The sequence below is a fragment of the Sturnira hondurensis genome, unplaced genomic scaffold (genome assembly GCF_014824575.4).
Source record: "Sturnira hondurensis isolate 20B ecotype Veracruz unplaced genomic scaffold, ASM1482457v3 Scaffold0013994, whole genome shotgun sequence".
NCBI lineage: Eukaryota > Metazoa > Chordata > Mammalia > Chiroptera > Phyllostomidae > Sturnira > Sturnira hondurensis.
The window spans coordinates 219,142-234,707 of NW_028086625.1; the positions used below are offsets into that span (position 1 = coordinate 219,142).

Sequence of the window (15,566 nt, forward strand, 5' to 3'; positions counted from 1 at the left end):
GCGTTCTCTCCCCCATTGATGTTTCTCTCTCTCCCTTCTCTCTCTCTAAAAGCAATATAAAAATGTCCTTGGGTGAGGATAAAAAAAGAGATAACTGTCATCACTGAATTTGGATATATAGCCTGGTAATGGCTTTGCTTCACATTATAGTGAAAAATTATAGTATAATTTTTAAATCTGAAAACTATTGTTAGTAGTAGGTAGAACTATAAAAATCTACTATAAGTGGAAAATACAGAAATTAATACTGAAAAGAAATATTGCCTCTTTTAAAAATTATTATACAGTAAATTTGACTATTGGAGGGTATATATAGTTTTGTGGATTTTGGCACATTTATAGGTCAGTGTAACCAACACCACAATTACAGTACAAAACACTTCCATCACCCCAATAAAACCCTTTGTGCTACCTCTAGCCACATTCTCCCCTCCCCTCCCCCCCCACAAAACCTTGGCAGTCACTGATCTGTGTTCCATAAGTATAGTCACTTTGTGGATGTCACATAAATGGAGTCAGACTGTGTAATCATTAGAATCTTGTTTTTTTTTCCACTCCAGCATAATGGTTTTGAGAGTCATCCAAGTAGTGTATATCAATAATTTGTACCTTTTTTATTGTTGAGTTGTATTCCAGTGTATAAACGTACCACATTTGGGTTGTTACCAGTTTTGGTTAATTATAAATAGAGCTGCTATAAAAATTCACATAATAGTATACATAAATTTGCATCCCTAATGTAAAAACCTGAGAGTGAGATTGCTAGAATTATATACTAGCATTTATGGTGAGACTAATTAGCTAGAGTTTGAATGCTAGAATGGATAGGGTGTCAGAGACCCAAGTTGCTTGCATCCTGCTTTTGCTTCTTACTTGCCATGCAACCCTGAGTAGTTTAACCTCTTTGGCCTCAGTTTCCTCATTTGTAGAATGAAGTTAATACTAACCACTAGGATTGTTGTGTCAAGTTAATAATATATTAAAGATGAAATGCTGGGCAATCTGTAGAATACCAAATATATTATTATTATCTCATGTGTAATAGAACCCGTTTCTTGTCAGAAACATTTGCCTTTGATTAGTTAAAGTAGAGAAATTAAGTGAGCCATAATATGGTATGTTTGCTAGGCAAGGCTTCAAAGCATACTGTCCATGGGGGAAATCTCAGTTGTCCTCAGGTGAAAAAGTTTAGGGATGTAGATGTATCAGAGTCCTATATAACATCTAAAGGTTGGACCAGATTTCCAATTTTGATGGTTTTACTTGCCATCCCAATGTTAAAAAATCATGCTCACCAAAAGTTAATATATTGCAGTCTTGTATAAACAAACTGTAAAAAGTAGCTCAGAATCAACTAACACTCACTGAGTGCTTGCTTCATACCAAGTGCCAGGCTTGGCATTCCTCGAGTATGGTAGCCCGAGTACCTTCCCCCAAAGAAAGTAATTTGATTATCACTCAATATTATTTTTATACTTTTAAAAAGCTGATTGTTGAGGACACATGATGAGGCATGATTTTTTGGAGCTCCCATGATGTGAAGCATCTACAATCTCTCAGATCCTACAATATCTTAAAACATCTTTTTACAGGAAACTTTCCTCAGTATTGAGGAGAGAATTGCAAAAGTTTGGCATGCCCACTCAAATCTCTCCCTAGAGTACTGTGTCATTAGAAAATACAATGAAGGCCCCTTGCTTGCATAACTGCTATATACTATTGTCTACCTCAGTCTGAGCAATTATCAAGGGATGTGCTTTCTTTCCCCTGGAGAATGTCTCCTTATCCTACGATGTATGCTCAAGGGCTACCTATTCACTTACTAGACAATGGATGAAACACAGTGTATGGAAAGAGGGACCTAAATGTTTGTTAGTTCAATTGTTTTGCAATGTTTTCACATGACACAATCCATCAACTGAGGACAATTCTTCACCTGGGATTCCAGGGAAAACTGGGTGGAACAAGAAGTCTTGAGCACACAATCTAGTATGTCATCTCTGAATGGATTCCTTACTGCCTCATCCCCACCACCACCACCACCACCAACATTCCAACACTCAGGTTTACCTGGAGCCTTTCCTCACAATTGGAACATCCTTCTTTTGTTCTGCTAATCCTACCCAAATCAATTCTTGCAAATCCTTGCAAATTCTAGCTCAGTAAGTCTCCTCTCCTCTCAAATCTCCACTCATTTGGATGCCATTCCCTACTCCATATGCCCTCATTAAGTCCTATCCTTTCCAGTCAACTTTGGCACCTACTGCCATACTTCCTCACTCTGACCTATTTTGTATACACATGGCCTGAAGGTTTACAACTAGACTGCCACTCCCTGGTTAATAGGGAACTCTCAAATTGTTTACATCCTATCTCCCACAAATACCTGAAAGAATTGCTGCCTGATGTTTAATTAACTAAACATCAATTCTGATTTTGTTTAAAAATAACATGACATGTTCTAATGGCCAAATAAGTCCTGTGGAAAGCCATAGTTTGGAAAAGAAATACGCATTTTGCATACTGTCCAAAGAAAACTGATCTTTTGCCATGCTGCTGCTGTGAAGTGTGTCTATACAGTCTGCCTGAGCAGAGCATGGCATCACAGTGTAGATTACAGTCAAAGCTGCAGGCAGATTTTCCCTGGCTCCATTGTGGTTTCTAGCCTTCCCTATTAGTCCTTGCCCAATGAAATGTTAAAGAGCACTAGGAATTTTTTCTTTTCAAATACAGACAAACTTTGACTATAAACAGTTGTATCCTACGTGTCTCATGAAATTCCCATATTTACAGAAGGAGTGTGTGTGTGAGAGAGAGAGAGAGAGAGAGAGAAGGAAAGAGGGAGGGAGGGAGAGAAAGCCTAAATTGAGCTCTGTGCAGGATAACCAATTTAAATTGAGAATAAACATTTTTGTATGATAATAAACATTATTTAGGTTCTAAATAAACCTATCTATAAAAGCTCCAATTATGTCCTTTAGAAGAATCCATGTAGTCACTTGCCTTTAGGAAACCTGTTTGTAGGTTGCTTTCTTGCAATGATCTGTGTGCCACTACAAGCCAGGTCCAACTCAACTTCCTTTCAGACTGCCGTCCATAACAACACAGGCTCTAAAGGCCTCTTCTCTATAAAACCATCTCCACTCCTGCCACTAGGCCACCACTGACCTCTATGCATTCACTATATAGTAATTGGTATCTGTACTCCTTAGAGCCTACCAATTAATGTCCCCTACACCCAGTCATAACCTTTCTCACAATTCTTACCTTTTTCCTTTTTCTTTTTTTAAAAATTTATTTATTTTTTAAGTACAGTATTCTGTCTATTACTCCCATCCCATCCCCCGCAATTCTTACCTTTTACTTCTCAAATCCTCCTTTCTATCCACTCCACACAAGTGTGCATCCACTGCAGTCTAAATGTAATAAGCCATCCTGCTATTCTGTCTGTACTTCCTCTACCTGAAGTTCTCCACATTCTCCTGGGTTGTTGCATCCTGCACATTTGCCAGGACTCACTCCTGAAAAAGTTTTTTTCACGTCAATGGTTTGTTCCATCTGTGAAGGCCCACAGGTCTAAATATGCTCAATGCACATTTTTCCCGAATAGGATGGTGTGATAGAGTGCTCAATGGCCACAAAGTCCTTTCCTTTAACAGTGTGACTTTGCAGCTCTTCCTGTCAAGAGGTAGAGTCTCTTTCTCTATTCCTTTAATTTGGGCTGTGCTTATAACTTGCTTTGGCCAATAAAATGCAGTGTGAGTAACTCTGGGTGACTTCTGAGACTAGGTCTCAAGAAGTCTTGCCCTGGCTGGTGTAGCCCAGTGGATTGAGCACGGGCCTGCGAACCAGAGGATCACGGTTTGATTCCCAGTCAAGGCACATGCCTGGGTTGCAGGCCAGTTCCCGGAGGGGGGGGGGGGGCATGAGAGGTAACCATACATTAGTATTTCTCTCACTCTCTCCTTCTCTTCCCCTCTAAAGATGAATAAATAAAATCTTTAGAAAAAAAGAAGTCTTGTAGCTTTCCTCTTGTTCCCTGGGAACTCTGAAGCACCCATGGGAAGAATCCCCAGCTAGCCTGCTAGAGGAAGAGAGATGATGTGGAGAGAGAGACCTGTCAACAGCCAATCATGAGACGTGTGAGTGAGGCCATCTTAAAATATTCAGCCCCAGTCACATTGCCAATTGACTTTGTAACCACAGGAAGTACTGTAGGAAAGACTAGCAGAAGAACTGCCGAGCTCATTCTAGCTCAAAATGATGACCCACAGAATTGTGAGCAAATAAAATGCTTGCTATTTATAAATAAATATGTATTGGTTAATTGACATTTTAAAAGCAGTTATGCTTGGAACTGTTCTGTATCTTGTTTGTGGTGCTAATTACATTCATACACATCTGTCAGAACTTGAACATTAAAAAGGTAAATGTACTGTGTATACGTTTTTAAATTAAGGTATGATTTGGAGCAGTTTTGCTAAAATCCATTTATTTGATAAATGTGGCTAAAAGTATAGGTAGCATGGTACTGTGAGAAAAGAAATTTGACCCATTGAAAACAAATTTGCGCATAATTGGCACTCAGTAACGTTAATTTCTTTCCTCCCTAATCACCTGTCAAGGCTTCGGAAGAAAGCATTTATGCTCTAGGACAGGGGTGTCAAACTCATTTTCACCAGGAGTCACACCAGCCTCACAGTTGCCTTCAAAGGGCCGAAATAATTTTAGGACTGTATAAACGTAACTACTCCTTAACTGTTAAGGAGTTGAAATTACATTCAGCCCTTTGAAGGCAACCATGAAGCTGATGTGGCCCCCGGTGAAAATAAGTTTGACACCTCTGCCCTAGGAGATGGGAAGATCTCAGATGACTTCTAAGGTGCTATGATTGGTTTGAAAGGTGAATGACTGTTTTAGATTGCTTGTGTAAAGTAAAATACATAAGTGCTACCATGCTACTCTAAAGGCTGGCCTCCTAAAACCTTCATTTTACTTCCAAGGACTTAGACTTATGCATAAATAAGCCATTAACCCTCTTATTAATAGAAATTATTTAAAATTTTAATGCAAAAGTATGATCGAATGTCCTTTCATTGTCATGGATTGAGAGGCCTACCCAAGGATTATTTACTTCCCTAGGGGATTGAGTCTTTGCTTGGCTCAGTATTTACTAATGATTAGGATCCAGACTTATTGTTTGTTTATTTATATTGTTGACACTATTACAACTGTCCCCATTTTCTCCCCCTTTCCCCACCTCAACCCATTTCCCACCCCCCACCCCGCCCCCTGGCCTTCACCACTTGGTTGTCTGTGGCTATGAGTTATGTGTATATGTTCTTTGGTTACTCCCTTAACCTTCTTTCATCCAGTTGCCCACTGCTGCCTCCCCTCTGACAGCTGTCTGTTCCATGTATCTATGCCTCTGTTTCTGTTTTGTTCGTTAGTTTATTTTGTTCATGAGATTCCACATATAAGTGAGATCATACACTATTTGTCTTTCTCTGGCTGGCTTATTTCACTTAGCATAATAATCTGCAGGTCAATCCATGCTGTTGCAAAAGGTAAGGTTTCCTTTTCTACAGCCATGTAGTATTCCATTGTGTAAATATACCACAGTTTTTTTATCTACTGATCTACTTGTGGGCACATGGGCTATTTTCATATCTTGGCTATTGTACATAACACTGCTATGAACATAGGGGTACATATATTCTTTCGAACTGGTGTTTCAGGATTCTTAGACTGTATTCTCAGAGTAGGGTCCAGACTTCTTGAAGTGACATGTTAAGTTACATGTCTTTGGTAAAGTTGTAAAAATTTCTGTTTGGTAGAAGAAGTAATTCCAAAGATTTAGATTAACTGTTCTACAGGGTATTAACTACTTTTCTATCTAATTTAGCTATCCCAGCATTTTTACTTTTAGTTCCTATATATACCAAATTTCTCAAATATTCTTTGAAGAAGCCTTACATTCTGCTGCTTCCTTCACTGATAAATTGGTCTTTGCCATTTGTTCTTTCAGTATTTGTGAGTCATGTTTTTAATTTTGAAAATTATATATTGATACCCCACACACCCTACAACATTGCCTATGGATTATGCCCCATCCTGCACAAAGTCCTTGAAATCCACTACTGATTGCTCGTTTTAATGTTGTATCAGCACCTTGAAATACCTTTGTGATCATACTGGTACTTGAAGAGGTGTTCACAGGAAAAAAAAAAACTGGATACGTCTTCAGGTAGGTAAGTGCTCAAGAACACTGCAGAAAGACTTCCTAGAACTACTCTCACAAAATGAGAAACTGATATTCCTTTTATCACATTACTGTTCTTTCTATAAGGATAACATTAAAAACCTTTGTTTTGGGAGATCAAGAGCAGACAGACTCAAGCTGGGCCCTTCTTTTCTGTCAAACACTTTCTATAATCCACTTTTGCTAGTAATGGCCATAAAATAACCATATTGGAGCAATAAAAATTGATAAACTACCAAGTGCCTCAAAAATCTAATAGCTTTGGCAAAATATACTGCAGCTCATTGTGATACAACCTCCTTTCCCCTAACAGGTTTTATTTTAACACTATTCCTTTTTACATTAGTGAACAGCATAATAAAATCAACAAATTCAGCAAATGAGCCATGTGTTCCAGGCCCTAGCCATTGTTTGGCCCTCACCCCTTATCCAGTATCGTCCCAAACAGGCTCCGCTGGTACTCAATATCTGTCCTTTATTTGTAGTTGTCCAGAATGAAAATGGAAAATAGAGCCCAAATGGAGGGTCACAGTCTGCCATGTCAGCACTCAAAGGATTTATTTTTTCCCCCATTTTTTAAATTTAATTATTTTTCAAGTACAGTTTTCTGTCTATTACTCCCATCCCCATCCCACCCCCGTGTTCCTCCCCTCCCTCCCATTTCCACCCTTCTCAGTTGTTGTCCATGTATCCTTTATATATGTTCCTCTAAATCCCTCCCCTATTTCCCCTGAAGTTCCCTCCCCTCTCCCCTCTGGCCACTGTCATCGTGTTCTCTATTTCAGTGTCTCAAAGGATTTAAAATGGAGTCAAGCAAAGAGTGGATCTTTTTTACATCCCGAGAAACAGGAAGGACAGGTTAAGACTTGGTTCACTAACAGCTGGTATTTATAAATATTCTGAATCAGCTTGACAACTTTATTGAGAGAAGCATAAGACAAGTATCTTGCAATGAAATCTCACGCTCAGAAATAATCTAGGTATGGTGCCCATTCATTTAAAAAAATGCCATCATCCCTTGCAGCATAGAGAAACTAAGAAACTTTCTCTGCAGAGAAAGTCGGAACTAAGATTCTAAAACACCAGGGAAGAGGGGGTAGAGTGGGTTGAAGATATAGAACAGAAGTAGGGGGAAATTGTTCAACCAACACTTTTCCTAGTGATTATTTAAAAAGCTCTTTAATATTTCACTATGAAGTGTTTTTGGAAGAATAATCAATTGGGCCAGCTTCCGCCCTGAGATGTAGGGAGCTGGAAGGAGCATTGCTCCCACCTTTACAATTTAAAAAATGACGGCTGACTTCACATTCATGACTTTAATAAAAAGTATCTTTTCTTTTTTAAAAAAAGTACTGTTTTAAGTATAGAACCTTTTTTAAAAAAATATTTTTAAAGATTTTATTTATCTTTACAGGGGGAGGGAAGGAGAGAGGGAGAAAAATATCAATGTATGGTTGCCTCTTGTGGGTCCCCTGCCAGGAACTGGCCTGCAACCCAGGCATGTGCCCTGATTAGGAATTGAATAGTGATCATTTGGTTCGCAGGCCCACACTCAATCCACTGAGCTACACCAGCCAGAGCATTAAAAAAAAAGTATTTAAAAAATTCATTTATGTTTAGACAGAGGGGTGGGGAGGGAAACATCAGTGTGTGGTTTGCCTCTTGCACGCCCCCTAATGGGGACCTGGCCTGCAACCCAAACATGTGCCCTGACTGGGAATTGAACCAGCAACCCTTTGGTTCACAGGCCAGTACTCAAGTCAGCTGAGCCACTCCAGCTGGGGCAAAAAAAGAAGGTACTTTGCCTCAAGTATTTGTTGAGAGGAATATTTGTTTAAGTATTTTACTCATTCTTACATTTGGTAGTTTTCTTACAAATGAGTTTTGAGTTTTAAAATGTATTCTGGATAAAAATCCTTTGTTGGTTATTTGATTTATCAATAAATATGTTCTCTGTGGCTTGGCTTTTTGTTCTACCAGTCTCTTGTTTTTCTGTTTGATTCACCAAGCAAGATTGTAATTTTGGTGAAATCTAACATTATTTTTTAAAGGATTCATTTCTAAAAAGTCTTTTTATTAACCCTGGGTCATGAAGATTTTCTCCTATCTTCTAAAAGTTTTGTAGTTACAGTTTTACATTTAGGTGTATGCCCATTTTGAGTTAATCTTTGTATATGACATGCAGTTTACATGCAGATCTTCTTTTTTGTTTTTTGTGGGGTTTTTTGGCTTATGGATGGCTAATTGTTCCACCACCATTTGTCCAAAAGACTGTCCTTCCACTTTTACATTGTTTTTGCACCCTTGTCAAAAATCAGTTGCCTATGTTTATGTGGGTCAATATATCTGAACTCTCTTGTTCCATTGGTCTGTTTTCATCACTTCACTAATGCCACTGTCTTGATTATGGTAGCTTTTATAATAAGCCTTAAAATAAATTAGTGTGATTTCTCCAACTTTATTTTTCTTTTTAAAATTTGTTACTATTCTAGATCTTTTGCTGTTCTTTATAAATTTTAGAACCAGCTTGTCTATATTTACAAAACCTGCTAGAAGTTTTATTGGAATTAGATTAAATTTAATGATGAATTTGATCAATTTAGGGATAATTGACAACTGTAATATGCCGAATCTTCCACCACATGATTATAGTATAGCTCTCTACTTATTTAGGATTTTTTTTACTTCTTCCAGTGTTTTGTAGTTTTTAGCATATAGATCTGTACATGTTTTGATAGATTTATACCTAAGTATTTCATTTCTTTTGAAATATTGTAAATGATACTGTTTTTAAAAATTCAGTTTCCAATGGTTTATTGCTACCATATAGAAATATGATTTGGGGGTGTTTTTTATATTTTATTTTTTATTTTTAGAGAAAGGGGAAGGAAGAGAGAAAGAGGGAAAGAAACATCAATGTGTAGCCGCCCCTCACATGCCATGCACTGGGGACCTGGCCTGCAACCCAGGTTTGTGCCCTGACTAGGAATTGAACCTATGACTGTTTGCTTCACAGTCCAGTGCTCAGTCCACTGAGCCACACCAACCAGGGCTGATTGGTTTTGTATTGACCTTATATCCTTCTCCCTTGCTAAGCTAACAATTAGCTAACAGGGCTTTTATTTCTAAAAATTGATTCCCCAATATATTCCACACAAATAATCATGTTATTGAGAAGTAGGAAGAACTTAATTTCTTTATTTCAATCTATATACCTTTTTATGTCCCTTATTGCACAGGCTGAGACTTCTAGTGTTGTATGATGTTAAATGGGAGTGGTGAGAAAGGACATTTTTTTTGTTTCACCTTTGTCTTTCATCTTTAAGTTATTTTTATGAAGTAAGTTCCCTTCTATTTCTAGTTTGTTGTTAAGATTTTCTGTCATGAAAACATGCTGAATTTTGGCAAATGCTTTTGTTGTTATCAACTGATATGATCATGTTGTTTTTCTTTTTTAAACTTAATAGGCTTGTTTGATTTTTGAACATTGAACCTGCCTTGCATTCCTGGGATAAACCCAACTTGGTTCTGAGGTTTTATATATTACTGTTAGATTTACTAATATTTTGTTGGGAATGTTTGCTTCTATATTCATGAGAGATATTGGTCTATAGTTTTCTTTTTGTACTGCATTCATCTGAGTTTGGAATCGGGTGATAAAATTAGTTGGGAAGGATTCACTTCTGTTTTTTGGAAAAGATCTTACAGAATTGGTGTTAAAGACTTTTTAGCTGTGAATTTAATTTCTTTGATACATATGGTATTATTCAGGTTATCTATTTTCCAATGAGTTTTGATAGTTTGTGGTTTTTGAGCAATATCTCCATTTTATTTAAGTTGTCTGATTTATATGTGTAGAGTTATTCATAGTATCATCTTATTACCCTTTTAATATCTGAGGAGTCTATAGTGATAATCCTCTTTCATTCCTGCCTGATATTGGTAATTTGAGTGTTCTCATATTTTCTTTCTCAGTCATGCTAGAGGTTTATCAATTTTATTGATGTTTTCAAAGAACCAGTTTTGTTTTCATTGATTTTTTCTTGTTTTTCAGCTTCATTGATTTCTGCTTTACCTTGTTTATTTCTTTTTTCTGCTCACTTTGGATATATTTTGCTCTTCCTTTTTCAGTCCCCTAAGGTGGAGTGTAGATTATTTATTTGAGACCTTTCCCCCCCCAAAAAGAGCATTTTATGCTGTTAATTTCCCTCTAAGCACTGCTTTAGGTGCAGCCCGCAAGTCGATTTGTGCTGTACTTACTTTTCATTAATTCAGAATATTTTCTAATTTCCATTAGAAGTTTGTCTTTGATTCATGGATTATTTAGATGTATGTTATCTAAAATCCAAGTGTTTGGAGCTTTTCCTCTTATCTCTCTGCTGTTGATTTCTATTTTCATTCCTTTATGGTCAGGAAACATATTTTTTATGATTTCAGTACCTTTATATTTGAGGTTTGTTTTTGATCCAGGATATGGTCTGTCTTGCTCCTGTCAGGTATAGCATTCTATTCATGTCAGCTGATTCCACTAAGTTGATAATGGTGTTCAGTTCTTATATATTCTTGCTGATTTTCTGTCTAGTGATGAGGCCTCCAACTATAATTGTGGATTTTTCTACATCTAATTTTAGGTCTGACAGTATTTGCTTCACAGATTTTGAAGCACTGTTGTTAGGTATTTACACATTTAGAATTGTTAAGTCTTTGGGGTGAGCTAATAACCCTTTTAGCATTGTGTCATGACCCCTATATCCCACTTTATCCTTGTAATATTCTTTGCTTTAAATTCTTTCTTTTAATCAGTGTATCTCATATTTATTTTTATCCTTTCATTTTTCACCTCTATCTATATCACATTTGAAGTTATTTTCTTACAGACTGTAGTTGGGTCATGTTTTCAAAATCTGTTCTGACAGACCACTAGACTTAATATAATTATTGATAGGCTCAGTTTAGGCCTACCATTTTATTATTTCTTTCTGTTACCTCTGTTATTATTCCCTCTTTTTTCCACTTTCCTGCCTTCTTTTGGGTTAGTTGAACTTTCTTTAGTGATCCATTTTAATTCATCTACTGTGATTTTTTTTTAGTTTATCACTGCATATTTTTGTGGTTGCTGTAGGGATTATAATAGACATATTTAGCATTGTACAGTCTACTTAAAAATCAATACTTTGCCACTTCAAGAGGAATGCAGAAACCTCACCACCCTATAGATCCCTTTACCCTCTCCTCTTTTTGTTATAGTTAGTTTATATATTACATGTTATACCTATTCTAAATCCCTACACACTTTGTTATCATTTTTGTTGTCAGCTGCCAAATATAAAAAACTTAGGAGAACACTAATATATTATTTTCACCCAAATATTTACCATTTATGTTGCTGTTCCTTCATTCTTAATGTTCTAAATTTTCTTCTGCTATAATTTCCCAACAATCTGAACTTCCTGTAGCAATTCTTTTAGAGCAGGTTGTTGGCTATAAATTCTCATTTCCAAAGGATATTTTTACCAGATACAGAATTATGTGTTGATAGTTCTTTTTTCCCTCACATTTCAAATATGTTGTTCCATTTCCTTTCAACCTCCTTGGTTTCCAGTGAAAAATCCACTGTAATTTAAATTGTTGTATCCCTGTAAGGTAATATATTGTTTTTCTGTGTCTGCTTTCAAGATTTTTTCTTTGTGATGATGTTCAACAGTTTGATTTGGATATGTGTGGACATGGATTTCTTTGAGTTTATCCTATTTGGGGTTTTTCTTTGCTCAAGCTATGCAAAGTATCATAAGTAGGCTTTAGATTTCAGAATAGACTGATAGAATAATGACAAAAAACTTTTGAATGTGTCTTTGCTTCATGGTAACCTGCACACAGTAGAAATAGAAATGTTAGCTATATATTCCAGGCAGAATTTAAGGGTAGTAAAATTACAGTTGTAGCTCCTGCTCCCTTTCAGTGATGCGGAAGATTACTGGAAATGGACTAGAATGGAGGGAATTGAGCCCCAGAGAGAATGAGTGTTTTGCAGTTTCATATACCTATTAAGTTACAGATCTGTAAGTTAGTTTTCAAGTTGTGTTTCCACTATAATGTGTTGCTATGCACTTACAGAATTTGCCCCTCCGCCGAGCTGAAACATTAACATAAGCTTATGGTGAGATGCTGATTTGAAATTTCTACTTTTTTTTATCAGGAAATGTCTGGAATTTTAATTCTTTCAGGGAGGCATCAAGTCTTGGTTTGAGCAATAATTGGTACACCACCTGTTTTTGTACAGCCCACAAGCTAAGAATGGATTTTTTTTTGGGGGGGGGGAGGTTTAAATGGTTGAAAAAATCAAAAGAAGAATAATATATTTCATGACATGCAAAAATTGTATGAAATTCAAATTTAAGTGTCCATAAGTGAAATTTTATTGGAACACAGCCATGTCCATTTGTTTACATATTATCTGTGTTTTCTTTTTTATGCTGCCACAACAGAGTTGAATAGTTAACAGAGACACTGGTGTGTAAAGCAAAACATTCACTGTCTGGCCCTTTACAGAAAAAGTTTGATAACTCCTTTAGAATAACATTCAGTGAATTGAGTTAGAATGTCAGTGATCTGAACTGTGTAAAAAGGGTAGCTAGAATTCAAACTTTGCTCTTAGGTGTAAGAGTTCTTAACTGATTACAGTACTAGTCTATAAACATGTTTAAATATTTTCAGTTCTCCAGCAATATTCCACACTATCTCTACTTCTAAAATTAGCCCTTCAGGTAAATCTTTCTATTTGTGACAACATGGATGAACCTGGAGGGCATTATGCTACGTTAAATAAGCCAGACAGAGAAGGACAAATAAATACCGCATGGTATCACTAATATGTTGAATCTTTAAAAAAAAAAAGTCAAACTCATAGAAGCAGTGTAGAATGCTAGTTATCAGGGACTAGGGAATGAGGAAATAGGGAGAGGCTGGTAAAAGAGTATGAACTTTTAATTATTAGATGAATAAGTTTTGGGGATATAATGTACACAGCATAATAACTGTAGTTAACAATACTGTATTGTATACTTAAAAGTTGCTAAGAGAAGACATCTTAAATGTTCTAACCACACAAAGAAAAGGGATGTCAGGTGATGGATGTGTTCATTATTTCAGGGGTGGGAATCCTTTTATAATGTATGTGTATATCAAACCCTCACATTGTATACTTTAAATATATTACAATTTTATTTGTCAATTATACCTCAGTAAAGCCAATGAAAAATTAAATGAATAAATAAAGGGCAATGACAATAAATAAAATGAGCCCTTTGGTTCAGGAGAAATTTAATGGATAAAAAGCCAGAACTGTTACCTAGTTATTTGATAGATTGTCAATAGGAGGTACTTGACACCCAAGTGTGAGGGGCTTAGGGAAGTTTACCTGGCTAGAAGAGATAAAGGCCAGTATTTAAATTTTGTTTTCCTGCTTCTGAGTTGGTTTTTTACAAGTCTAATTACCTAGTTGACTTTCTGTCAATAGGCTTCTGTTGTGAGGGTTTTTCTCTGTGACTAGTGACAGGAAATAGCTGGTCATTTTTAAATACCGAAAGCCTAACTCTTCCAGGAACTGAGTCTGCCATTGCCCTCATCCCTACATCCCTATCCATGTAGTGGGTCTTTCATCAGGTCTTAGGAACCTTCCTCGCCTGCTGGCATCAGAAATCCTCCATCTCAAGGACCAAATGAGCCACATCTGTACTAGTAATGCATTTAAGGATGTCTTCAGGCCTCAGTTAATTTCTCCTACTCGTTGAAATTTAAGCCTCTTAAGTGGGTTGCCAATCAGAGTTTCTAGAAACAGCCAATTTTAAATGCACAATACACATTAATTTTTAGGGTAAAAAATTACTTTTGCTTTGGAAACTTCCTTATGTGGCAGGAAAACAAATCTCTTTTTGTACTATGCATACACATACATATTCTATATATGTGTGATTATATATATATTACCATCATGAAATACAGCTGTCCTAAATTCTCTGGGTCATACCATCCTGGATGTGAAACCAGGGTCTTGATGATAACAGTCACTCATAGACTTCTGCTAGCTCTGTTATGGTTCCAGGGCAGTCTTCAAACATATCCACTTTACCCTGGAAGTATCTGCTGTGTTTTCCTGAATAGGTACTCTAGAGCTCCAAGTGTCATCTTCCTCCTCTCCTCTTTCCTCTTAGGGTCTTTGGTGACAGGGTCCTTGCTAGGCTGTTAGTGCTTTTAGCCCTTGGAGGCTTCTCTTCTGTGTTTGCAAAGTTCCCAGTGCTTCTAATACCACTGACATGCCTCATTCTACCCATGTGGGCGACCCTCTCATCCCGTACCCAGTTAAGGGCGATGGCGTGCTAAGTCTCTTGACTCTCGGGGTCAAGTCTCTTGATCCCTCTGCTACAGCTGGAGCTCCTGAAGCTGTGGGGGCTGCATGCTAGCTTGCTTAAGTTCTGTGGAAAGCTCTTCTCTTACTGGGATTCTGAACCAAGTCCCTGAAAGCTGAGCCTTTGGGTAAACCTGCATAACACTTCACAGCATTTTTTGGATCATATTTTGGAGTATCACCTCTAGATTCAGTTGATGAGTTACTATTTTCTCTTGGGACCCCCTTCTTTACTAGGGTATTCCTAGAAACATAGGTTACTCCTAGACACACCCTGATAGGTGAGAATACCACTGGTGTGTTAATCACCTGCTCAAGTAGGTCCCCTCTGTAGGTTTATGTGTTTGTACAGTCATTCACCATATAATATCCTTTTGACTAACAATGGACTACATATAGGACAATGGTTCCATAAGATTATAATGAAGCTGAAAATTTCCGATCACCTAGTGACATCATAGCTATCTTAATGTAGTAGTGCAATGCACATTGCTCACATGTCTATGGTGATGCTGGTGTAAACAGATCTGCGCTGCCAATCATACAAAAGTATACCACATACAGTAATGTGCAATACATAATACTTGATAATGGTAAAAAATGACTTAGTGGTTTATGTATTTACTATATTGTGCTTTCTGTCATTATTTTAGAGTGTACTTTTTCTGCTTATAAAAAAGTTTGCTGTAAAATACTATGCTATGTTATACTAGCAGCAGCCTCATACATTTTTGTGTACTACTGTGTCTCTTGATCACATCATTTTCTCTTGTGATTGATTTAATCTTGTGTTTTGTACAGTAACGTGTTGTACAGGCTTGTAGCCTGGGAGTAATAGGTTATACCATAGAGCCTAGGTAGTAGGCTATATAATCTAGGTTTGTGTAAGTACACATTACA

At 36.9% G+C, this 15,566-nt stretch overlaps 1 protein-coding gene across 2 annotated transcripts in view; it reads left to right on the plus strand.

Annotated features, from left to right (window-relative positions):
• Positions 1–15,566, plus strand: part of JADE3 (jade family PHD finger 3) — a 134,662-nt gene that overhangs the window by 14,344 nt on the left and 104,752 nt on the right. The window lies entirely within an intron of this gene.